The sequence below is a fragment of the Thalassophryne amazonica genome, chromosome 9 (genome assembly GCF_902500255.1).
Source record: "Thalassophryne amazonica chromosome 9, fThaAma1.1, whole genome shotgun sequence".
Classification (NCBI taxonomy): Eukaryota; Metazoa; Chordata; class Actinopteri; order Batrachoidiformes; family Batrachoididae; genus Thalassophryne; species Thalassophryne amazonica.
Genome location: NC_047111.1, coordinates 8,833,640 through 8,858,809, shown reverse-complemented (window position 1 = coordinate 8,858,809; position 25,170 = coordinate 8,833,640). Strand labels below are relative to the sequence as shown.

At 42.8% G+C, this 25,170-nt stretch overlaps 1 long non-coding RNA gene across 1 annotated transcript; it reads right to left on the bottom strand.

Moving 5' to 3' along the window:
• Nucleotides 1-7,457: 7,457 nt before the first annotated feature.
• On the bottom strand, nucleotides 7,458-21,647 carry LOC117516718. Its single transcript, XR_004562530.1, has 3 exons — nucleotides 21,637-21,647; nucleotides 10,985-10,996; nucleotides 7,458-7,810 (listed from the first exon to the last, which is right to left on the bottom strand). It is a non-coding gene; the product is annotated as an uncharacterized LOC117516718 (long non-coding RNA).
• Nucleotides 21,648-25,170: the final 3,523 nt, after the last annotated feature.

Sequence of the window (25,170 nt, the reverse complement as noted above, 5' to 3'; positions counted from 1 at the left end):
TATTGTCCCGGGACTAAAAACCAACGATCCAATGCACTGTCCCGGGTGCACGAAGAGGAAGCCAAGGCCGAGTTGTCAGACCCCATCGAAACCATCGTTCCCGAGTCCACTGTCGTGGCCACCCTCACATGGGACGTGGAGAAGACCGTCCGGGAGGCCCTGACCAGGAACCCGGACCCGGGGAACGGTCCTAAGAACAGACTCTACATCCCACCAGAGGCCAGGGCTGCCGTCTTGGACTTCTGCCACGGATCAAAGCTCTCCTGTCATCCCGGGGTGCGTAGGACCGTGGCGGTAGTCCAGCAGCGCTTCTGGTGGGCGTCACTGGAAGCCGACGTCCGGGACTATGTCCAGGCCTGCACCACCTGTGCCAGGGGCAAGGCGGATCATCACAAGATCAGGGGCCTCCTCCAGCCCCTGCCTGTGCCTCATCGCCCCTGGTCTCACATCGGCCTGGACTTCATCACGGGCCTCCCGCCGTCCCAGGGAAACACAGTCATCCTCACGATAGTGGACCGATTCTCCAAGGCGGCCCACTTCGTGGCCCTCCCGAAGCTCCCGACGGCCCAGGAGACAGCAGACCTCCTGGTCCACCATGTTGTGCGTCTGCATGGGATACCAGCGGACATCGTTTCAGATCGTGGGCCCCAGTTCTCTTCGCAAGTCTGGAGGAGTTTTTGTAAGGAACTGGGGGCCACCGTGAGTCTCTCGTCCGGGTATCACCCGCAGATGAACGGCCAGGAAGAGCGGGCGAACCAGGAGTTGGAGCAGGCTCTCCGCTGCTGTAACCTCCGCGCATCCGGAGGCTTGGTGTAACCATCTGGCCTGGATCGAGTACGCCCATAACAGCCAGGTCTCGTCTGCTACCGGCCTCTCCCCTTTCGAGGCGTGTTTGGGGTATCAGCCCCCTTTGTTTCCGCTTGTTGAGGGAGAAGTCGGGGTCCCCTCGGTCCAGGCCCACCTGCGAAGGTGCCGCCGGGTGTGGCGGACCGCCCGTTCTGCCCTGTTGCAGGCCCGGACGAGGGCTAAGGCCTATGCAGACCGCCGGCGTTCCCCGGCCCCTGCATACCAGCCTGGGCAGGAGGTGTGGTTGTCAACCAAGGACATCCCACTGCAGGTGGAATCACAGAAGCTCAAAGACCGGTTCATCGGTCCCGGCTTCACTGCGGATTCATCCGGTTTTTCATGTCTCTAGGTTGAAACCCTACCACGCCTCACCACTCTGCACTCCTGGACCCGTACCACCTCCTGCCCGTATCATCGACGGGGAGCCGGCATGGACTGTTCGTCGGCTCCTAGACGTCCGTCGGAAGGGCCGGGGTTTTCAATATCTGGTGGACTGGGAGGGGTATGGACCCGAGGAACGCTCCTGGGTGAAGAGGAGCTTCATCCTGGACCCGGCCCTCCTGGCCGATTTCTACCGCCGACACCCGGACAAGCCTGGTCGGGGGGGTCCTGTTGTGTGGGCCGCTGAAGAGGAGGTACTGCTGGCCCACCACCACCAGTCAGCGCCCTACTTGGAGTGCGGGCTTCAAGCAGGAGAGGGCGCCGAGACAGAGTAACAGCTGTCACTCCTTTACACCAGCTGTCAACAATCACCGTCATCGCTATAAAGCCGGATCATTACTCCACCTCCTCGCCGAGAAATCTACTACCGTCACAGGTAATCTTCTCTGCTGTACCTAACGATATTATTATCATTATTATTCTGCTTTGCAGCCGTGTTCCTGCGTCTCAGTCCCTGCTGGAGTGGTATACAGTGAGAGTCAGTGACGTCTTCGCCTCTCACTCCTCCTAAGGAAGCGACTGACAGGAGCTGCACGTTTGTTCTTTATTGGAGGTGGAGGTTCTCCCTCCCGAAGGAACTAGTTCCAAGGATTGCTGGGTGTGTGGATACACACTCACCTTAACCATTTTTGTCATCTTCTGCCAGCAGTACCAGGGTCTGCAACAAAAGACGGTGACCACCTGGGGACTCAGGACTTGGCGGCTCCGGTGTTCTTCAGGCCATTGGTGGTGGAAGCTGTGTGGGTCCCAGCTCTCAGATCGCCAGAGGTCTCCTATCTTCGAGCCTGCCGGCACGTCACCTTGTGTACAATTGGCACTATCTGTATTTGTATTTAGTTGTGCGATTCACAACATTAAATTGTTACTCCTTTTCTTATCCATTGTCCGTTCTTTTGCGCCCCCTGTTGCGGGTTCGTGTTACGACCCTCTCCTAACAGGTCTTTTCCTAAGTAAGGAATGGCATTGCACATGTACTTAGTGTCCATGTCTGCTGCAATGCAAAACTTTATTCCAAACTTGTCTGGTTTAGATGCAGTGTATTGCAGAAAAGGACATTGGACCTTTGTTGGAAATAACTGTTCATCAACTGTTATGTGTTGCCCTGGGTTGTACGACAGCACACAGTTCTGAACAAAGCACCCCCAAATGTCTGAAATGGCAGCAAATTTGTCCGTCTGCATGCGTTCCAAACGGGTGTCTTTGATATCGAAGCGTAAATAGCGCATCAACTCTTCATATCAGTCTCGGGACATTGTGGACATGATTTCTGGAATGCCGAAGCATTTTGACCATTGACCAGCAGTCATGCATGGCACCGGTTCTGCCAATCTCTCCTCTGAAGAATAAAACAGCGATGAATGCCATCAGCTTGTAGACACTTGTGCTCCAGTCAGGGTTTGTTTTGCGGGCTTTGTGTACTGTGCAGTCTATGATGGTCCTCATATTGTGGATGTCAAATAGACAAAGGAAGCTTTGCAAGCAACTAATCACTTTGGGTCTTGCGATCTCCGTCGGTCCTGCATTGCTGACTGATATCTTGGGTTGTCTACGTTGGCTGAACGGTGATGAAGTCCTCAATTTGTCGCCGAACCCAAACAGTTCCGTCTCTAGCTCTCTCACAAGGTCCTGCCTAAAGATAACATGAGATAAGATGAAACCTCTATTGCCCAAAATGGAAGAATTGTTTTGCATTTAGGAGCATATATAAATAAAACCATAAACAGAAAGACGTGAACACAGACAATGCTACAATATAAAAGCAAAATGTAAATACCTTGGAGTTTTCGCTTCTCTTCTCTTTTCTGGGACTTCTGTTCAGTGCGCTTGCGCTTCTGGAATGAAGAAGACTTTTCTCCAGTGCGCCTGCGTTTTTGGCACCGTAGTTTGTCTTCAGCATGCTGTTTGACATTTCTGAATTAGGAAGACTTTCCTTTCACAGATGAAGGCTTCTCTTTGTCGTCCTCCTCTGTAACAATTATTAGCCTTTTAGTCCGCTTATGTGCAAGTCTCGTGTGAAGAGGCTGTTTCGGCTGTGAATCTGTTGGTGCTGGCATGTCCTCATCAGAGGAGGAATCAAAGGGGATGAACTCTGATTCACCAACGAAGGAATCTTCATCACTACTCCCTGAGTCCACATCTGGGAGTGCTTGCAAAAGAGCTAAGGCTTCCAGAGGAGTGTATTTCTTGCTTGACCGTCTTGCTGCCATTGTGATGTTTGTCTTCTTGACTTGAAGACGTATCTGCTTTTATAGTCAAAATGTCACACATACGCCCACATACAACCCCTGGCAAAAATTATGGAATCACCGGCCTCAGAGGATGTTCATTCAGTTGTTTAATTTTGTAGAAAAAAAGCAGATCACAGACATGACACAAAACTAAAGTCATTTCAAATGGCAACTTTCTGGCTTTAAGAAACACTATAAGAAATCAAGAAAAAAAATTGTGTCAGTAACGGTTACTTTTTTAGACCAAGCAGAGGGAAAAAATATGGAATCACTCAATTCTGAGGAAAAAATTATGGAATCATGAAAAACAAAAGAACGCTCCAACACATCACTAGTATTTTGTTGCACCACCTCTGGCTTTTATAACAGCTTGCAGTCTCTGAGGCATGGACTTAATGAGTGACAAACAGTACTCTTCATCAATCTGGCTCCAACTTTCTCTGACTGCTGTTGCCAGATCAGCTTTGCAGGTTGGAGCCTTGTCATGGACCATTTTCTTCAACTTCCACCAAAGATTTTCAATTGGATTAAGATCTGGACTATTTGCAGGCCATGACATTGACCCTATGTGTCTTTTTGCAAGGAATGTTTTCACAGTTTTTGCTCTATGGCAAGATGCATTATCATCTTGAAAAATGATTTCATCATCCCCAAACATCCTTTCAATTGATGGGATAAGAAAAGTGTCCAAAATATCAACGTAAACTTGTGCATTTATTGATGATGTATGACAGCCATCTCCCCAGTGCCTTTACCTGACATGCAGCCCCATATCATCAATGACTGTGGAAATTTACATGTTCTCTTCAGGCAGTCATCTTTATAAATCTCATTGGAACGGCACCAAACAAAAGTTCCAGCATCATCACCTTGCCCAATGCAGATTCGAGATTCATCACTGAATATGACTTTCATCCAGTCATCCACAGTCCACGATTGCTTTTCCTTAGCCCATTGTAACCTTGTTTTTTTCTGTTTAGGTGTTAATGATGGCTTTTGTTTAGCTTTTCTGTATGTAAATCCCATTTCCTTTAGGCGGTTTCTTACAGTTCCGTCACAGTCGTTGACTCCAGTTTCCTCCCATTCGTTCCTTATTTGTTTTGTTGTGCATTTTCGATTTCTGAGACATATTGCTTTAAGTTTTCTGTCTTGACGCTTTGATGTCTTCCTTGGTCTACAGTATGTTTGCCTTTAACAACCTTCCCATGTTGTTTGTATTTGGTCCAGAGTTTAGACACAGCTGACTGTGAACAACAAACATCTTTTGCAACATTGCGTGATGATTTACCCTCTTTTAAGAGTTTGATAATCCTCTCCTTTGTTTCAGTTGACATGTCTCGTGTTGGAGCCATGATTCATGTCAGTCCACTTGGTGCAACAGCTCTCCAAGGTGTGATCACTCCTTTTTAGATGCAGACTAACGAGCAGATCTGATTTGATGCAGGTTTTAGTTTTGCGGATGAAAATTTACAGGGTGATTCCATAATTTATTCCTCAGAATTGAGTGAGTCCATATTTTTTTTCCCTCTGCTTGGTCTAAAAAAGTAACCATTACTGACTGACACAATTATTTTTTCCTGATTTCTTATAGTGTTTCTTAAAGCCAGTTAGTTAGTTTTGTGTCATGTCTGTGATCTGCTTTTTTTCTACAAAATTAAACAACTGAATGAACATCCTCCGAGGCCGGTGATTCCATAATTATTGCCAGGGGTTACATCAGGTAACCCTAACCCCACGCAGCCTGTTGTCTATGCAGATTGAGGACTGCATGCTGCATTAACATATGTTTAGGCTAGTGAATGGCTTGTTAATGAACCATTGTACCACAATGGTGGGCTCTTGGAGTAGAGGTGGGGGGTACCTTTCCCTGCGCAAATTTGTGCAGGCTCAGGCTCTAAAGTGTTAAACCTGTATGTGTTCAGTCCACTTCCAACCCGGACCTGGTGGGGGTGCCATCGTGCTATCATGATTTGGCACCAGTATTTAGTAAAAGCAAAGCTAAATCATTACCACCTCACCGGGAATACGATTATGCTATAGAACTCCTCCTCGGGGCTAGCCCACCCTGAGGGAAGTGCTTTTCTCTGTCAGCCCCTGAACGCAATGCTATGAATGAATACATTCAAGAATCTCTTGCCACTGGTTTGATTAGACCGTCATTGTCACCTGCAGGAGTGGGGTTCTTTTTTGTAGAAAAGAAGGACAAATCCCGCTGCCCATGTATTGATTACTGGGGGCTCAACGACATTACAGTAAAGAACTGATATCCACTGCCACTCATCGTGTTTGCTTTTGAGCTCTTAGAAGGAGCTAAAATATTCACAAAACTTGACCTCCACAATGCATATCATTTGGTTCATATAAAGCAAGGCGATGAATGGAAGACCGCTTTTAATATGCCCTCAGGACACTACGAATACCTAGTCATGCCTTTTGGTCTTACTAATGCCCCAGTGTTTTTCCAGAACCTGGTTAATGACGTGCTGCGCGAGTATCTGAATAAGTTTATTTTCGTTTATCTAGACCAGGTCTATTCAACTATATTTTTCCGGGGGCCAAATTTGTCAGAATACTTTCATCTGTGGGCCGGACATTCTCGTGACCTGTACTATTACTCTCGGATGTACAATTGAGACAAATGCTACTGCATTTCTTTTTCCCTTTTTATTTAACAGAACATCAAAAGTATATATACTAATGAAGTCACTGAGTGTGGGAAAGTGCAGCAGCCTGTCATTAAGCTCACATATGAAAATGTCAAATTTTTTTTATAATAGCAGTCAGCTTTTCAACCACATCAGCCACTGTTTTATCCTCCCCTGAAGACTCAGATTAAGACCATTCAAATGATGCATGATATCACTTAAAAAGCACATTTCTGAGTGAAATTTCTCATCCAGCATTTTTGTCAGAAATGTTTCAGCCTTCTTGTGCTTGCATTCACATAGAAAGGTGATAATTTCCTCCCTCAGTTCACAGACCACCTGACGTTGTGTAAAAGTAGGTCAGTGTGCTGAAGACTGGATGTTGCTCTGATAAAGTTCACTGCAGCAATCACAGAGTCCATGGTACTTTTCAACTCACCACTAAGCTGAGAGCAGAGGACACTCTGGTGAACGAGACAGTGGACAGACTGTAGTTTTGGTGCAACAGCAGATGGTCCTTTGACGCTTCCTGCCATTGAGGGAGCTCCATGTGTAACCAGCAGGTTAACACGCTCCAGGTCCAGTCCATTGTCTTTAAAAAAGCAATAAGCTTTTGGAAAATTATTTTCCCTGTTGTTTGTCCTTCCAGTGGAATTAGACCCAACAGATCCTCCTTGAAACAGTCACCGTTGAAAAACCGCACATACATCAAAGTTGTGCTATATCGGAGCTGTCAGTTGACTCATCCACAGCCAGCGACATGAATTCAGCTTTCTTCAACTGACTTAGAAGAGTCTCGAAAACGTCTGTGGCTAAAACATCCAGTCGTCTTGCAGCTGTTGTATCTGACAGAGGGATTAACTTGAACGAAGATATTACCTGCTGTTTTAGCTTGTGCGCTACCACCTCGTCGACGGCAGCTAATATACATTCTTTCACTGTTTTGGAGTCAGTGAACGGCATTTTCTTTTTAGCAAGAACCCACGCAACACGCAGGGATGCTGCTGTTGTCTTCTGTTGCAGAGTGCAGCTACGGGAGAAGATTGCAGTGCATCGCTTGTAGTTCATATTAAGTCCTTTTATTTTTATTTGATGAGCATCAGAACCTGGTGGATATTCATTGTCAAAACGGGAGTGAGTTGTAATGAAGTGCCTCCGCGCACTACATTCCTTATTCACCAAGCAACAGTCAGAACACAGCAGGCACATAGGATTGCCTTCTGCATTTTCTACGTGCACGTATTCATCAGTCCAGTCATTATTAAATCTTCTATTTTCGTTGTCAACTTTACGTCTCTTCTCCTTTGAATGCGCTCTGTTGTTGTCTTCTTCTTCGTTCGAGTTTATTGGCGGTTTGCAAACCAATACGGTACATTACCGGCCACCAACTGTTCAAGTGCCCGCAATGCCTTCACGTGAGGTGGGGCTGTTTGGAAACAGTGCTGACGTGCCGTAAAGGATTCAACGTGCCGCAAAGCGCCACAAAGTGTCGTAAAATGCTGAAAATTGGTGAATGCGCTTTGTAGTGGCTTTTGATCGTGTATTTATTAATATTTATGGGTAAATGGGCCACGGGCCGGTCCAAACTTATTAAAGGGCCGGTTCTGGTCCGTGGGCCGTCAGTTGAATAGCCCTGATTTAGACGATATTCTGATTTTTTTTCTACCGATCTGGAAACACACACACGCCACGTCCGCACCATTCTGCAAACTTTGCTGCAAAACAATCTATTTGTTAAAGCCAAAAAATATGAATTCCACAAACCCACTGTATCATTCCTCGGATTCGTTATTGCAGAGGGATAGATTGAGATGGACCCTGAGAAGGCTGTGGCCATGCGGGATTGGCCAGTTCCTACCGCCCTAAGGAAGTCCAAAGGTTCCTGGGTTCCTGGCCGGTTCTGGCCCACAGGCTGCCAGTTGAATAGCCCTGATCTAGATGATATTCTGATTTTTTCCACCAATCTGGAAACACACACCACGTCTGCACCATTCTTAAACTTTGCTGCAAAACAATCTATTTGGTAAAGCCAAAAAATATGAATCCCACAAACCCACTGTATCATTCCTCGGATTCGTTATTGCAGAGGGAGAGATTAAGATGGACCCTGAGAAGGTTGTGGCCATGCGGGATTGGCCGGTTCCTACCACCCTAAGGAAATCCAAAGGTTCCTGGGTTTTGCCAATTTCTACTGCAAGTTCATCCGTAATTTCAGCACAGTCACAGCTCCACTTCACGAGGTCACATTGTCCCTCCAGACGTTCGTATGGACACCGAGGTGCGACGAGGCTTTTAGGGTTCTAAAGCATTGCTTCACCATGGTCCCCGTGCTACTCCTCCCTGACCCTGCTTGACAGTTCGTGGTTGAGGTAGATGCTTCAGACACTGGTGTTGGAGCTGTTCTGTCACAAGTTAAAACTTCAGACAACAGGTTGACAGGTTGCACCCGTGCGCCTTTTTGACAAAGAAGTTGACTGCGGCAGAACGAAACTACTGCATCGGCGACCGTGAGCTGTTGGCAGTTAAAGTGGTCTTGGAGGAGTGGCGCCACTGGTTGCAGGGGGCACAGATTCCCTTTTTGGTTTATACCGATCATAAGAACCTAGCCTACCTACGAACCGTTAAGCAGCTTAATGCTCGCCAGGCCAGGTGGGCCATTTTCTTGTGATCTCTTACCGAGCTGGCTCCAAGAATGGCAAGTTTGATGCAAAATCGTGGCAGGCGACCCAGTCGATGCATCGACCGATCTGGGGACTATCTTACCAGCATCTTGCTTTGTGCCAGCATTAACGTGGGACATAGAATCTAGGGTCCAGTCTGCCTTAGGCAATACTCCGGTTCCTCCAGTTTTTCCCCAGGGTAGACTATTCGTTCCGGCTGTTCTCAGTTGGGATGTGATCAGGTGGGGACATGACAGTCGATTCTTTTGTCATCCGGGAATCAAAAAGACAGAGTTTGTTATTCAGCAAAGGTTTTGGTGGCCCGGGATGTTAAAAGATATTACAGATTATGTTAATGCTTGCGCAACGTGTGCAATTCATAAGTCCTCTAACTGCCCGCCTGCAGGCTCTTTAATGCCACTGCCTTTCCCTACTCGTCCCTGGTCACATATCATGTTGGACTTTGTAACTGGTCTGCCACCTTCAATAGGAAATACTGCTGTTTTAACCATGGTGGATAGACTTTCTAGGTATAGGGAGGAGGAAGGGTAATGAGGGTTAGGGTGTTTTTGTTTTTTGCTTTGGCTTGTAAATATATAGTATTTTGTATGTAAGTAGGTATGTGTAGGTGTGTATTTATGTTTGTGTATATATATGTGTATATATGTTGACAGCCTCAACACTGCATTTAATCTATTATTAGACTCTATTGGCTTTGCTCAAAAAGTAAATGAGTCCACCCACCACTTTAATCATATCTTAGATCTTGTTCTGACTTATGGTATGGAAATAGAAGACTTAACAGTATTCCCTGAAAACTCCCTTCTGTCTGATCATTTCTTAATAACATTTACATTTACTCTGATGGACTACCCAGCAGTGGGGAATAAGTTTCATTACACTAGAAGTCTTTCAGAAAGCGCTGTAACTAGGTTTAAGGATATGATTCCTTCTTTATGTTCTCTAATGCCATATACCAACACAGTGCAGAGTAGCTACCTAAACTCTGTAAGTGAGATAGAGTATCTCGTCAATAGTTTTACATCCTCATTGAAGACAACTTTGGATGCTGTAGCTCCTCTGAAAAAGAGAGCTTTAAATCAGAAGTGTCTGACTCCGTGGTATAACTCACAAACTCGTAGCTTAAAGCAGATAACCCGTAAGTTGGAGAGGAAATGGCGTCTCACTAATTTAGAAGATCTTCACTTAGCCTGGAAAAAGAGTCTGTTGCTCTATAAAAAAGCCCTCCGTAAAGCTAGGACATCTTTCTACTCATCACTAATTGAAGAAAATAAGAACAACCCCAGATTTCTTTTCAGCACTGTAGCCAGGCTGACAAAGAGTCAGAGCTCTATTGAGCTGAGTATTCCATTAACTTTAACTAGTAATGACTTCATGACTTTCTTTGCTAACAAAATTTTAACTATTAGAGAAAAAATTACTCATAACCATCCCAAAGACGTATCGTTATCTTTGGCTGCTTTCAGTGATGCCGGTATTTGGTTAGACTCTTTCTCTCCGATTGTTCTGTCTGAGTTATTCTCATTAGTTACTTCATCCAAACCATCAACATGTTTATTAGACCCCATTCCTACCAGGCTGCTCAAGGAAGCCCTACCATTATTTAATGCTTCGATCTTAAATATGATCAATCTATCTTTGTTAGTTGGCTATGTACCACAGGCTTTTAAGGTGGCAGTAATTAAACCATTACTTAAAAAGCCATCACTTGACCCAGCTATCTTAGCTAATTATAGGCCAATCTCCAACCTTCCTTTTCTCTCAAAAATTCTTGAAAGGGTAGTTGTAAAACAGCTAACTGATCATCTGCAGAGGAATGGTCTATTTGAAGAGTTTCAGTCAGGTTTTAGAATTCATCATAGTACAGAAACAGCATTAGTGAAGGTTACAAATGATCTTCTTATGGCCTCGGACAGTGGACTCATCTCTGTGCTTGTTCTGTTAGACCTCAGTGCTGCTTTTGATACTGTTGACCATAAAATTTTATTACAGAGATTAGAGCATGCCATAGGTATTAAAGGCACTGCGCTGCGGTGGTTTGAATCATATTTGTCTAATAGATTACAATTTGTTCATGTAAATGGGGAATCTTCTTCACAGACTAAAGTTAATTATGGAGTTCCACAAGGTTCTGTGCTAGGACCAATTTTATTCACTTTATACATGCTTCCCTTAGGCAGTATTATTAGACGGTATTGCTTAAATTTTCATTGTTACGCAGATGATACCCAGCTTTATCTATCCATGAAGCCAGAGGACACACACCAATTAGCTAAACTGCAGGATTGTCTTACAGACATAAAGACATGGATGACCTCTAATTTCCTGCTTTTAAACTCAGATAAAACTGAAGTTATTGTACTTGGCCCCACAAATCTTAGAAACATGGTGTCTAACCAGATCCTTACTCTGGATGGCATTACCCTGACCTCTAGTAATACTGTGAGAAATCTTGGAGTCATTTTTGATCAGGATATGTCATTCAAAGCGCATATTAAACAAATATGTAGGACTGCTTTTTGCATTTACGCAATATCTCTAAAATCAGAAAGGTCTTGTCTCAGAGTGATGCTGAAAACTAATTCATGCATTTATTTCCTCTAGGCTGGACTATTGTAATTCATTATTATCAGGTTGTCCTAAAAGTTCCCTAAAAAGCCTTCAGTTAATTCAAAATGCTGCAGCTAGAGTACTGACGGGGACTAGAAGGAGAGAGCATATCTCACCCATATTGGCCTCTCTTCATTGGCTTCCTGTTAATTCTAGAATAGAATTTAAAATTCTTCTTCTTACTTATAAGGTTTTGAATAATCAGGTCCCATCTTATCTTAGGGACCTCGTAGTACCATATCACCCCAATAGAGCGCTTCGCTCTCAGACTGCAGGCTTACTTGTAGTTCCTAGGGTTTGTAAGAGTAGAATTGGAGGCAAAGCCTTCAGCTTTCAGGCTCCTCTCCTGTGGAACCAGCTCCCAATTCAGATCAGGGAGACAGACACCCTCTCTACTTTTAAGATTAGGCTTAAAACTTTCCTTTTTGCTAAAGCTTATAGTTAGGGCTGGATCAGGTGACCCTGAACCATCCCTTAGTTATGCTGCTATAGACGTAGACTGCTGGGGGGTTCCCATGATGCACTGTTTCTTTCTCTTTTTGCTCTGTATGCACCACTCTGCATTTAATCATTAGTGATCGATCTCTGCTCCCCTCCACAGCATGTCTTTTTCCTGGTTCTCTCCCTCAGCCCCAACCAGTCCCAGCAGAAGACTGCCCCTCCCTGAGCCTGGTTCTGCTGGAGGTTTCTTCCTGTTAAAAGGGAGTTTTTCCTTCCCACTGTAGCCAAGTGCTTGCTCACAGGGGGTCGTTTTGACCGTTGGGGTTTTACATAATTATTGTATGGCCTTGCCTTACAATATAAAGCGCATTGGGGCAACTGTTTGTTGTGATTTGGCGCTATATAAAAAAATTGATTGATTGATTGATATGTGTATATATGTATATGTGTATATATGTGTATGTATATGTGTATGTATGTTGATGTGTGTATGTATATGTGTATGTGTATATATATGTATATATATATATATATATATATATTGATATCGGTTTAGGTGTGTAGGAATCTATGTGTATATGTGGCAAAGGGTATTACTGGTTGTGGGGAAGAAGGGGTAGGGATAAATAAGCTGATGCTTCACCCTACCCCTTTTCGGACATGTTGGGTACACAGTAGGAACTTTTTTGTTGTTGTCTTTACTGATCTATCTTGTAATTGTTGTTGTATCAAATGTTCGAAATAAACAGTTTTCATTCATTCATTCTCTCTGCCCTAGGACTCATCCTTCACTGCCGACAAACCTGGGAGCGGGCACATAGGGCCCTCCTACGGTCCTCAGCGGCCTATAATATGGCAGCTGATCAAAAAAGATCTTCCGCGCCTGTATACGAACCTGGGCAGAAAGTTAGGCTCTCAACGCATCATCTTCCTCTCAAAGGACTGCCCAGAAAACTGGCTCCCAGGTTCGTTGGTCCATTCCTGGTTTCCAAAGTCACTAATCCAGTTTCTGTTTGCCTCCACCTCCCGAGGACTATGCGTATCCACCCGACCTTTCATGTTAGCCACATCAAGCCTGTTTGTTCCAGCCCATTGTGCCCTCTGGTCATTCCCCCGCCTTCCGCCCGGTGTGTGGGTGGGGGCCCTGTTTTTACCGTGCGGTGGCTCTTGGACTCTCGCCGCTGTGGTCGTGGGGTTCAGTATTTGGTGGACTGGGAGGGTTATGGCCCCGAGGAGCAGTTGTGGGTTCCCTCTTGCTGCATCCTTGATCCTGCTCTGATCCGTAAGTTTTGTGACTCTCGTCCTGCTGTGCCTGGGCCGTCTGGAGCTGGCCGTAGAGGGGTGTACTGTCAAGGTTTGAGTTTTGCTAGGTGTTCTGTTTTATTTTGTTCTTTTTTTCTGTTTGTTATTTTTGCATTTCATTGGGTTCGGTTGGTTTCTTCTCTTGATGGGGTTTTTCTGCTTGGGTCTGTCTGTTTTTCTTTCTCTTGTCTCTCTCCCTTGGATCTTGGTAATGGGTGTTTCTTTCTCTCTCTGGCCCGCCCTAGTTCTGGTGCTTTCTGTGCACACCTGTTCCTGATTTGTTGATTACCACCTGCAGTTATTTAAGCTCACTGGGTGTGTTTATCCCCCGCCAGTTTGCCCTCATTCCAACTCTGTCCCTTTGTTCCATAGTCTTGCCTGCCTCTTTGTGTGTACCTGACCTCCAGCCTGTTGCTTCGACCACGCCTGTTTGCCTGATGCTTTTTGTACTGCTGTTTTTTCTGGACTGCTTACTCATGTACCGACAGCCGCTATCCTCAATAGTAAAACCTTCTAAAAACCAGAGCTTTTTGTCTGAGCCGTGCATTTGTGTCCTGCAATTCCAGACCATCCAGCCTGATATTTATTCTGTAGCATTGGAATCAGTGGTTTAATTTCTGGAGAATCGCACAAATAAACTTTGGTCCAGACGAAAAGTAGTTATGTGGAAAAGTCGCACAATAAATACTTTTGTCAAAGGCCTTAATAAATTTGCATGCATTAAATGACATAAATAAATGCTTAATTCATTCATAGAAATTTAAATTTGTGGCTTTGTTTCATTCAAAGAAAAGTTTTTTAAGAACGTCTCATGAGGGGTTAATTTGTGTCAGTCACAGAAACAAATGGTCATTGCTGAATTGCCTCACATGGGGCACCAATAAAATGTAATATAATTAAAAAATATTCAGGCCTCACATCGGAGGACCATAAAGATGTAACCAAACTAGTAAATAAAACGTCACACTCGGGCAACATAAATAATGTAGTGTATAAGCAGTTAAACTCCCAAATTGAATTAGATTGGGTTAGGCCCGATCTGATGAGTCACCAAAATAATTAACAATTTAGGGTTATCACTTATTATTTAATTATTATTCGGGGCACCACCTATTTATAGCATAGGTACTTTAAACATAAATTAATTTATCAGTCTCAACTTAATTTATCAGTCTCAATTAATCAGTCTCCGATCTGAAAGTCTAAATTCACAATACAATTAACCAAGGGTTTCCTTCTGAACACAAAATGAACCACAGCAGAAATATTTATAATTTATTTACAAGTAATGAACAGTTTACTGGCATTTTCGTGGACAGTGATTAAACAAGTTTATTCATGGAAACAATTTTCTTACTCACTCATGAGATAGTGGAAGCGAAGGAGAGATAGAGCTTAAAGACTATAAGTAAATAAATCTGATTAGAATTTATAGATGAAATTTGAAGCCGATTATTAAGAAAAATATTAAACAAACATGAATATGCATAAAAGGAGGAATAATAAGGAGGAGCCACTTTGTATCCATTAACAACAAACCCTTTTTCTGGAACCTTTACTGGGTCACTTAGCTGGTCCATTGAAATGGTGGTTCGGAGGGATCCGTCTGTCCGTCGTGCTCACTTGGGTCAAGGGGTTAACCCTCTGGGGTCCGAGGGCATTTTTTGGACAGTTTACTCACCTGGCATAAATGTTTTATTATTGCTGTTAACAGCTCACTCTGCATCCCACAATCAAGTGCTATGTATTTTTTTTTTTTCAGGACAACCTGTACATTCAGAATATATATGTTATAGTGGTGGTTTTATAAGTGTATTAAAGGTTTACAATCAGAAATAAGAAAGGAAAAAATAAAGGGAAAAATAATTTTCACACACATTTATTCAAAATACAGCAAACTATAATAAACAACTATTTTGACACTTTATAAAGGCAGTTTGGGGTCTTGTACAAAGAGAATTTACAAAATAAATGTTAAAGCAATAAACACAAATGCACATTTTGAACACTATATACAAAATGGTCCATGTGTTTTGTTTGTCTTTATGCCACATCTCAAAGCATTTTCTGTCTGCTACTACACAAAGGCTTACAACACAAACTTTTTAATTCTATGGAGTTGACTCCCTCTTGGATTGCTTGCAATGACACTCTTTGGTCGACCACGTGAGATTGTATGAGACGCTCTTATGCTGATCACTTCATTCATATGCGCAATGCTGCGCTTTTACACATGGAGCCAGCAGCTAGAGGGCTGTTCAAACAGCATTCACATCCCAAAGAGTAACATATCGCTGCTCCGAAAAATCTTTGGAATACCATGTGAGGCTGCTCTGCCCTACGATTGGATACTGGAAAAACGATGCGACAGTGAACCAATTCTGATTGGACACTCACACTGCACACATCATGACACAGCTTCTATGAGGAGTATAAACATGGTGGATAACTGGCTTGAAGGTCCACGGAGTTCACTTTTCTGCAAAAAAAAAGTAAGTTTCTATCTCATATCATTAAAAAGTTATTTATAATTTAGTAAAACTTGTAGTCAGCCGTCGTATACGATGGCATCGGCCCCAGAGGGTTAACTCAGCGGTCTCCCCAGGCGATCACAAAGGCTTGTGTCTGCTTTACCGACAGGATGGCTGATAAAAGTTTGAAATCAGCACCATCGTTAGCTTGCAGCAACCCAAAGGTGGAAGGTGTTTGTTGAACATGGTTTCTGCAAGGCTTAATTTGAGGGGGAGCAAGCCGGAGCGCGCTCCGGAACCTCGGATGCGCGCTCCGGAACCTCTGACATTGGCTCCGCCAGCTATTTATACTGGATCTGTGATCCGCCACCTCTCTTGACTAACAAAATATATATAAAAAAAAAAAATCACTGTGATTGCTCTCACTGCCAATCACACCGTTGCCCTCCTGTCTGCTGTGCGATATTGCACCAAATCTGGCAACAGGTCCAGAGGCTACACTCACTGTTTTGATCCGGATGTTGACCGCAGCCGCAGAGCTCCATGGCCACCGAGAGAGGACTTGGATTCTTTGCGGGTCCCGCATCCGTACCCCCGGAGGCAGTGAGTGAAGGGAGAGCCGCGTATTGTGTTCTGCGTGTGTCTGTTATAATCTTCTCGCACAGAAGAAAAAGAGTGTTTACACAAGAGAGAAAAGTGAGAAAATGTAATGCCTGTTTGAGAAAAGTGTGTAGTGAGGGTTTTACAGCCTTAAAACATCTATAATTGTGTCGACGCGGGTTGAGGAGCGGACCTGTGTCTGACGGAACCCAGCGCTAAAATAACCAGAAAGCGGTTCCAATAACAAAACAATTATTTTTCCACCCTCTGGTGCATAATAAAGTGTATGAACAAAAGATGCGTCAGTCTGGTGGAGTGAAGGCTGGCACGCTCTCCAGCGCCTTAAAGGATCGAAGCCCGGCGCTTCTGGACCCACATTTACCGCCAAACACCCCCCAGGTGGACATGACAAACCGACTCTCTGTGAAGGATCGAAAAGGTGAGGTAAGTCAGCAGCTACAACCAATATCCTTCAAAAGGCACACACTATCAGCAACACATTCAGGTCTGTATTTAAGCTTTATGTAAATGAGCAGCTTCTCACAACAGGTGGAGGATCACCAGTCCGCACGCCACGGCAGTGAGAAGCGAGCTGCACAATTCTCATCACAATTCAAATATACTGCGTAACAAAATACCAAGTTACTATCAACAATTAGTCAAACAATTAATCACCTCTGATGTGTGCTGACAGCATGTGTCCCTCACCCTTCCTTCTTCACAGGCACGATGTGTCAAACCCAGGCGCGGTCCTCAGCGTCTCACAAACGAACATCACAAGGTCGAGTTCCCGGCAATTCTGCTTGAATCACACATGGCTTAATGCAGAACGCCATCTCATTATCTGCTTCAGCTGAAAGTCTTTAAGGTTGCACGTGAGCACCATCCACAGGTGCTGCACATAACGTTGATGAGGGTGAAGGACTCTTCTGCCAGCACCTTCTCCACAGACAATAAATCAGTTTGCATACCACCTGGAGAGCAAAGAAAAGAAAAGAACACCAAAATGTCCAGCCACACCCCCCCCAACACACAACAATAATAAGTGTAAAAAAATAGCGCTACTTCGCGGATGTAATGCCGCGTTCACACCGGGCATGATCAGACGCTACAAATTCACGGGGGTCGCGTGGTGACGGATGTGCCTCCTTCGCCCGGGGGTGCGCTCTGCTTGGGTGGACTTTCACTGCGAAAATTCGCCCCGGTGCATCATCAAATAGGAGGACCTTCCATTCCGCTCGGCGTCAAGTCATCATGACGGACCTTGATCAAACGGAGCGAGTTGTTGTGAAAAGCTCCCAATACAGAGAGTATCATTATTTGCTGCAGGAGCTGCGTCTGGATGACAGCCGCTTTCAGCGGTCCTTCCGCCTCTGCGGGAACCAGTTTGAGGACCAACTGTCCCGTTCACGCGCGCACATGTAAACAATAAAAAAAAAAGAAACTCCGCTGCTTGCTGCAGCTCGCTATTCCCCCCAAAAATTCTGTCATAATTGTGAAATAAAGGACAAAAGAGACATAAGTCCTGCTCACAGGCTGCTACCAGAGACAGGACATCCTCAGTCAAACTCCAGACATCTCCACGTCACTACATATTCAGTCCCCGATTGGTCATTGCGGCGTGACGAGACAAAAAAGTTCTGATTTTTCAACTCGGGGAGGAGAGCAACACGACGTGACGTGATGCAATATCGCGCCACAAACACGCAAAATGGCTTCACTCGCGTCGCGCTACGTGGTTTGGCGCCAAAACGCATCCTTACATAGGGATTACATGGCAACCTGTGGCTGCAGTCGCTCACGTCGCACCCGGTGTGAACGCGGAGAACGTAACTCCCGCGATAAATGAGGGACCACTGAGGAATTTGTACTCTATCCGGATTGGTGTGACTAGTGTTATTAGGCCTACAATACTTGCCCAGTTTATTTTCGGTGTGGCGCACAGCGTTGTTCACAAGCCCCCCGCCCTTCTTTTTTTTTCTGCACCGGAGCCACCCATCCTCTATGCTCCGGGACCTCCCACTTTACAAATTAAGCACTGGGTTTCTGGTAGCTTTTAAAAGGTTTGTTGAAGCCAGATTAAAAATCTTTGTGAATTTAGGAAAAAAATTAAAACTTTAAATGCGTTTAAAAAACAAAATAGCAGACAGAAAAGGAGAGTCGCTTTTCTGTAAATTCACTATTAATTGGAAAAGTTCAGCTGGGAAGTTCTCTTAAAAATTCAAAAGACTTGATGCACCTTCAAGCGCCAGGTTAAAACTTTGTTAAAATTATCAAAAATGAACAAAGAATGAATGCCACATGGTAGCTTTAGCTGAGCTTAGCAGTGGGGCCTTGGCAAAAAGAATAAAAATTAAGCATTTAAGAAAGGAAGAGAGAGAAGCAAGAGAAGAGTGGCAGAGAGCACAGCAAGACTCTGTTCTAACTTTTTAAAGGGGACTGATGTCACCAAACTCCACCCATTTAGGGTATGTAATCTCACAGACACTTCATGTGGTCACAGTGCAGACACAAATGGTTCAATTATTTAAACACATTAACTATTTTGTTATACTGTGTTTTAAGACACTCAAATGGATACACATTATTAATCGTCACTTAAACACATCCTTTGGATAAACCAGAATATTTCACCATCAACAATATTGATAATGCAGAAAGATCACATTTAAACACACATCAGTTAAGGAACACGTCAATTAAATGTAATGATTATATGCAAAGCATTTTATTTGATTAATCAATACCACCAACATTATAAGTTTTTTAGATATATGAATCAAAGAATACTGATGCAATTCTTTTATTTTAAAATAATGTCTTTCTTCACTTAAACCTAAAGATAATATCTGTTATCAAGACAAAGTTTTATGGCCCTGTATTGTGGAAGGGATCTCGTCTCGCAGTCTTGAGAGGGTCTGGCCTTGGCGTGAGGTCATAAAATTTGGGCTCTCCTGGCCTGGAGAAACTCAGATTCTGATGTAAAGCCATTATAATGTCAGTTAATTCATAATGACCGAAATTCACTGATAAAAAGGTAAGGGCTCCTCTTTGAAGAAATTTGAATTACAGTTTTGTTTTGCTGTGAATCCCAGTGTTGGCCCATGGGGGATATCTCCAAGCTTATCTGAAGATCTTCAGATGACTTAGGAATTTCTCAACTGAGAGGGAAAACACAGTCTTTTGTCTGCAGTTCAAACTCAGGTTTTTGTTGAGACAGCATTAATGTATTGATTTAATTAGGGCGAATCGAGGCCATGGCGCTAATATATATATATATATATATATATATATATATATATATATATATATATGCTCGTTAACAAAAAAACTCTGTTTTATATCTGAATGGTTCCCGAGAGGAATCTGGGCTTTGGTCCACTTCATGGATGATAATGGAAATATTTTACATCATACTGAATTCTGTGACAAATTTTAAATCAATTGTACCCAGAGCAAATATAAACAGATTGTGAAAGTTCTCCAACATCCATTCTAGCTGTGATTAACCAGGATATGATGTATGTGAAAGTCACCCCTGCCTTAGGACAACTTTACATTCACGGTGTTGATTTCTGTGATTACAAATGTAACAACAAATTAATAAGAAGCAGCTTACTTAATAATCATCTCACCAATTTGCCCAAAAGAGATTATATTCTTAAAGATTTTAGAAAGGAGGAAATACAAAAGATTAGAAGTAAATATTTAACATTTCCAGTCTGACCAAAGAAAAAAGAACTCCAATTTAAAATTACTAAAAAGATTTATCCAACTAAGTAGTTTTTTTTTATTATATTTTATTTGGTTTTAACATATTAAAACAGACAAACATTAACAACACCAAAAACACCACTGAGCAGACCAAATGTAAACCAAAACAATAATGTATAATTACAAGTTATACAAAAGGATATGCTGGGATGTAGTGAGTCATTTAGGAAAATAACTAAAAATAATAATAAGAATAAAAAAAATGCATTTTCAACCAGCGCACTCAAAAATTGGAAATGGAAATCAAAGTAATATTTAACCTTAAGTACCCGAACCTCTCATAATAGTAAATCTCAGATGAGGAGGCAAATAATTTATAAATGGCTGCCATATTTCACTGAATAATTTACTGTTACCCTTCAATTTAGCACTAATTCTTTCCAGAGGCAGCACTTTAAAAATTTCTCGATACCACTCTGTAACTGATGGAGGTTTGTCTTTAATCCAATTATTTAGTATACATTTCCTAGCCAGGGAAAGAAACTTTTTAATTAATTCAAAATGTGGGTATATATTTTTTGTTGGTAATCCAAGTACAAATTGTCCCGCATCCTTATTAATTTTGCATTTCACAATTGTACCAATTTCTTTAGTAATATAGGACCAAAACTTAGATATTTTGGGACAGTTCCAAAAACAGTGTATGTAGGTAGCGGGTCACTGTGAACACTTAAGGCAGGCTGAAGATCTGTTAGGATCCATTTTGTTAAGAACATAAGGAGTTCTATGCTGTCTATGAAAAATTTTAAAATGCATTTCTCTGTATTTAATACTCAGAAACACTGCTTGAATATTTTTGATGGATTCTTGCCAATCAGTTTCTGTAAATGTGCCCTGGAGATCTTCCTCCCACTTTCCGACAACTTTCTCCATTTCGTCTCTCTTAACGCATAGTAAAGTCCTGTAGCAGTGTGAAATAAAACCTTTTGACAGTTTAAATGTAACCATAAAAACCTCAATTGGATTTAACAACGGAGTTTGCAGTTTGCATGTGTTAATGAAATGACGAAATTGAAGAAAAGCGAAAAAATCATTCTTAGAAAGGCTAAAACGGCTCTGTGCCTGAGCAAAAGACATAAGCTTGCCTCCTTCATCATAAAGATCTTTGATAACACGTATTCCCTTTTTATACCAGTCTGAAAAAACTTTACTTTTAATCCCCGGGGGGAACAGTCTATTGTCCACAATAGGCATATTAAAAGAAAAGTTGCTCCTGTGTCCCATATGAGTAGACATGTCCCTCCACGTTTTCAGATATTTCATCCAGATTGGATTAGACCGCATCTCTGGCTGAATCTTCTTGGCCAAAATTTCCCCTAGAAGATTGTATGGGGCACATATCCAGGATTCCAAAGGGTGCGAGATAAAACTGAAACCATTCCCGGATGACCCTGCCTTGACAAGCCCAGTTGTACAGAAGTATATTAGGAAAGCCCAAACCTCCTTTGTCTCTTGAACATTGTAAAACACTCATCCTTAATCTGGGCTTCTTATCCTTCCAGATAAATTTACTCAAGTCTCTCTCAATCTCTTTAGCTTTTGTTCTTGACACATACACAGGTAACATTTGCAATGGGTACAAAAGTCTTGGAATTACATTCATTTTTAACAAGTTGATTCTACCCATCCAGGATATTGGCAAATCCCTCCACCTGAGAAGGTCACTTTTAATATTTCTACACATTCTGAAGATTCACTTTAAGAGTGATTTTTATGCATGGGGAAACAAAAATTCCCAAGTAAGTAAAACCTGAAACAGACCATGTAAATGGAAAATTAGGTATAGAGGGAAGGCATTCACCATAACCCAGTGGTAGTGCCATTGATTTATCCAAGTTTATTTTATAGCCAGAAAGTGAAGAAAATAACTTAATAATTTCCATAAGCTCTGGGATAGATTCCTCTGGATCAGAGATGAACAACAGCACATCATCAGCATAGCAAGTGCAATTTTATATATTTTATTGTACATCTCGAATCCAGAAATAATATCATCACCCCTAATGGCCTGAGCCAAGGGCTCTATTGCCAGAGCGAACATTAATGGTGATAATGTTTCCCCCTGCCGAGTGGATCTGCCCAATTGGAAGAGTGGAGATTTAACTCTGTTAACCAATACACAAGCCATTGGGGAAAAGTATAAGAGTTTGACCAAATTTATAAAGTTACTACCCAATCCAAATTTTTGCATGACCATGAAAAGATAAGGCCACTCGACCCGGTCGAACGCCTTCTCAGCCTCAAGAGAGACAATGATACCTTTTTTATTATTATGTTTTGTATGTTGGATTAAGTTAAGTAAAGTTCTCATGTTTGTGAAAGATGTCCTGTGTTTTATAAAACCTGTCTGATCTTTGTTAATTAATAAGGAAAGGAGAGCCTCCAACCTCTTGGCCAATATTTTAGACAGAATTTTACTATCTACATTTATTAAACTTATAGGGCGATATGAGCAACATTTATCATTAGGTTTATCTTTCTTCAATATTACCAAAATATTTGCTAAATACAAAGAGGGGGCAAGGATCCCTGTTGCAAAGAGTGCAGATACATGTCCAGCAAGAGTGGGTTAACTAAATCATGGAAGGTTTTGTAGAACTCAGTGCCGTATCCATCTGGCCCTGGGGCCTTTGAATTTGGGAGCGATTTAATGGCACTAGTAATTTCTTCTTTGGTAATTGGATCTCCTAAAGACACCCTATCTTCTTCTGAAAGGATAGGGAGGCTAAGGCCACTCAGAAAATCTTCAATTTGACTTTCAGAACTTTTCAGCTCCGAGGTATATAACTTTATGTAGAATGATTTCATAATTTCAATCAGTTTTTTAGACTCATAGTGATTTTTACCATTTTCATCCTGAAGAGAAGAAATTGATCATATTTCCCGTCTACCGGCTACTAAGCGAGCTAACAGACGGCCTGGTTTGTCTCCCATTTCAAATATCCTGTGTCTTGCATATAATAGACTAGCTTCAGCTTTTTGGGATAGAAGTTGGTTAAGGGCCGATCGAGTTACGTCCAGCTCTTTAGACAGACTGGGAGATGGATTTGTTTTCATTAATTGATCAAGTGTCTTGAGCTGCGTTTCCAATTCAAGCTGAGCTTTCAATGCTTCCCTCTTTCTGCACGAGCTATAAGAAATTATAACACCCCTAACGTATGCTTTCAATGTATCCCAGAGAATAGAGGGATTAGTGTCTTCATTATTATTAAAAGCACAAAATTCTTTAATCTGTTTAGTTAAATGTATTACAAAATCTGGTTGTTGCAGCAGTGACGTATTTAAACGCCATTAATGTGATGAAGGTTGAAGAGAAGGGGGGGCAACCACCAAAGAAACTTCACCGTGATCAGAGAGTAAACGTGCACCTATTTTACATTCCTCACTTCTGTCAAGCACCATATTCTGGTAGAAAAAATAGAATCAATTCTGGAGTGACTACGATGAGGATTAGAATAGAAACTATAATCTCTTTCTGTTTGGTTAATCACTCTCCATGTATCCAGCAGCTGAAGATCAGCACAAAGCTGTTTAGTAGCATCCCTCATTCTGGAACTGGTTGGTTTAGCTGAGGGGAACTGGTCTATCTCTGGAACCATCGGGCAGTTGAAGTCTCCTGCTAAGATACTGAATATTTGTGTCATGGTGGAAGCATCTGCCAGAAGTTTAGAATAAAAGTCTTTCTCATAAACATTGGGAGCATAAACAAACCCTATAAAAACATATTCCCCATATAAATAACCTGTTATTAGCACATATCTACCCTGAGTGTCTTTTATGCATTTATCCAAAGTAAACGGAGTGTTTTTATTAATAAGAATAGCCACTCCTGTTATGTGGGCCGCTGAAGAGGAGGTAGTGCTGGCCCACCACCACCAGAGGGCGCCCTGCTTGGAGTGCGGGCTCCAAGCACGAGAGGGCGCCAGACCCAGAAGAAGTGACAGCTGTCACTCATCCTCAGCACCAGCTGTCACTCATTCATCATCATCATCATCACCATAAAGGCCGGACTGCAACTCCACCCCCTCGCCGAGAAATCAACTACCGAAGAGGTAATTTTCTCTGCTGACTCAAATCGTTGAGTGATAATCTGAACTTCTTTTGCAGCCGTTATCCTGTGGTGTTTGTCCTTATCTGTGGGATTGGCGTTTGGTGTGACAGCGACGGCTTCGCCTCACACCCCATACCAGATAAGTGGTTTAAACAGGAGCTGCACGAGTGTGTGATTGGAGGTGGAGGTGCTCCCTCCTAACTGAGTGCAGACTGTGGATTACTGAGTGTGCGAATTCACACTCATCCAGAACTGTTTTTGTTTTCTGCCAGCAGTACCAGGGTCGACAGCCGAAGACAGAGGCCACCTGGGGACTTGGGACTTGGCGGCTCCGGTGTTCTTCAGGCCGTTGGTGGTGGAAGCCGTGTGGGACGCAGCTCATCTCTCGTCGGGGGTCTTCTATCTTCGAGTCTGCCCACACGTCACCTGGTGTTAATTGACTTTACAGATCTTGTGTGTTTAGTTGTGTGTTGTCACAACATTAAATTGTTACTTTTTGGCTTATTCATTGTCCGTTCCTTTGCACCCCCTGTTGTGGGTCCGTGCTACGACACCTTCCCAACAACTCCCCTTTTATTAGAGGAAAATGAAGAGTAAAAAATCTGCCCAACCCAGTCTCGCTTTAATTTATCATGCTCCTTATTAGTAAGGTGGGTTTCTTGCAACAGAGCTATATTTGTTTTTTCCTTTTTTAGCCAGGTTAATAATTTTTTACGTTTAATTACATTGTTGATACCTTTTACGTTGAAAGAAATATATTTAACCGTTTCCATTATTCTTCACAAAAACAAATTTTCAAAATGTAAAACCAGAATGCAAGATTTAAATCTCGACCAATAAAATCCACATTAAAATACAACATAAAGAGTCTGCTCAGTGTAAAAAAATGAGTGCCACAAACATGCACTCCCAAACACACCATAACACACATACATACTAACAAAAGGGAGAATAACGTCCCCTATTTCTAAAGTCCGTGCTCCGAGATACCAGGAGATAACCAAGCAAACTGCAGGCGCATGTACAGAATCTGCCCAATCTACATTCCTCACCTGCGCCCACTCGCTCCCAGACCGACTC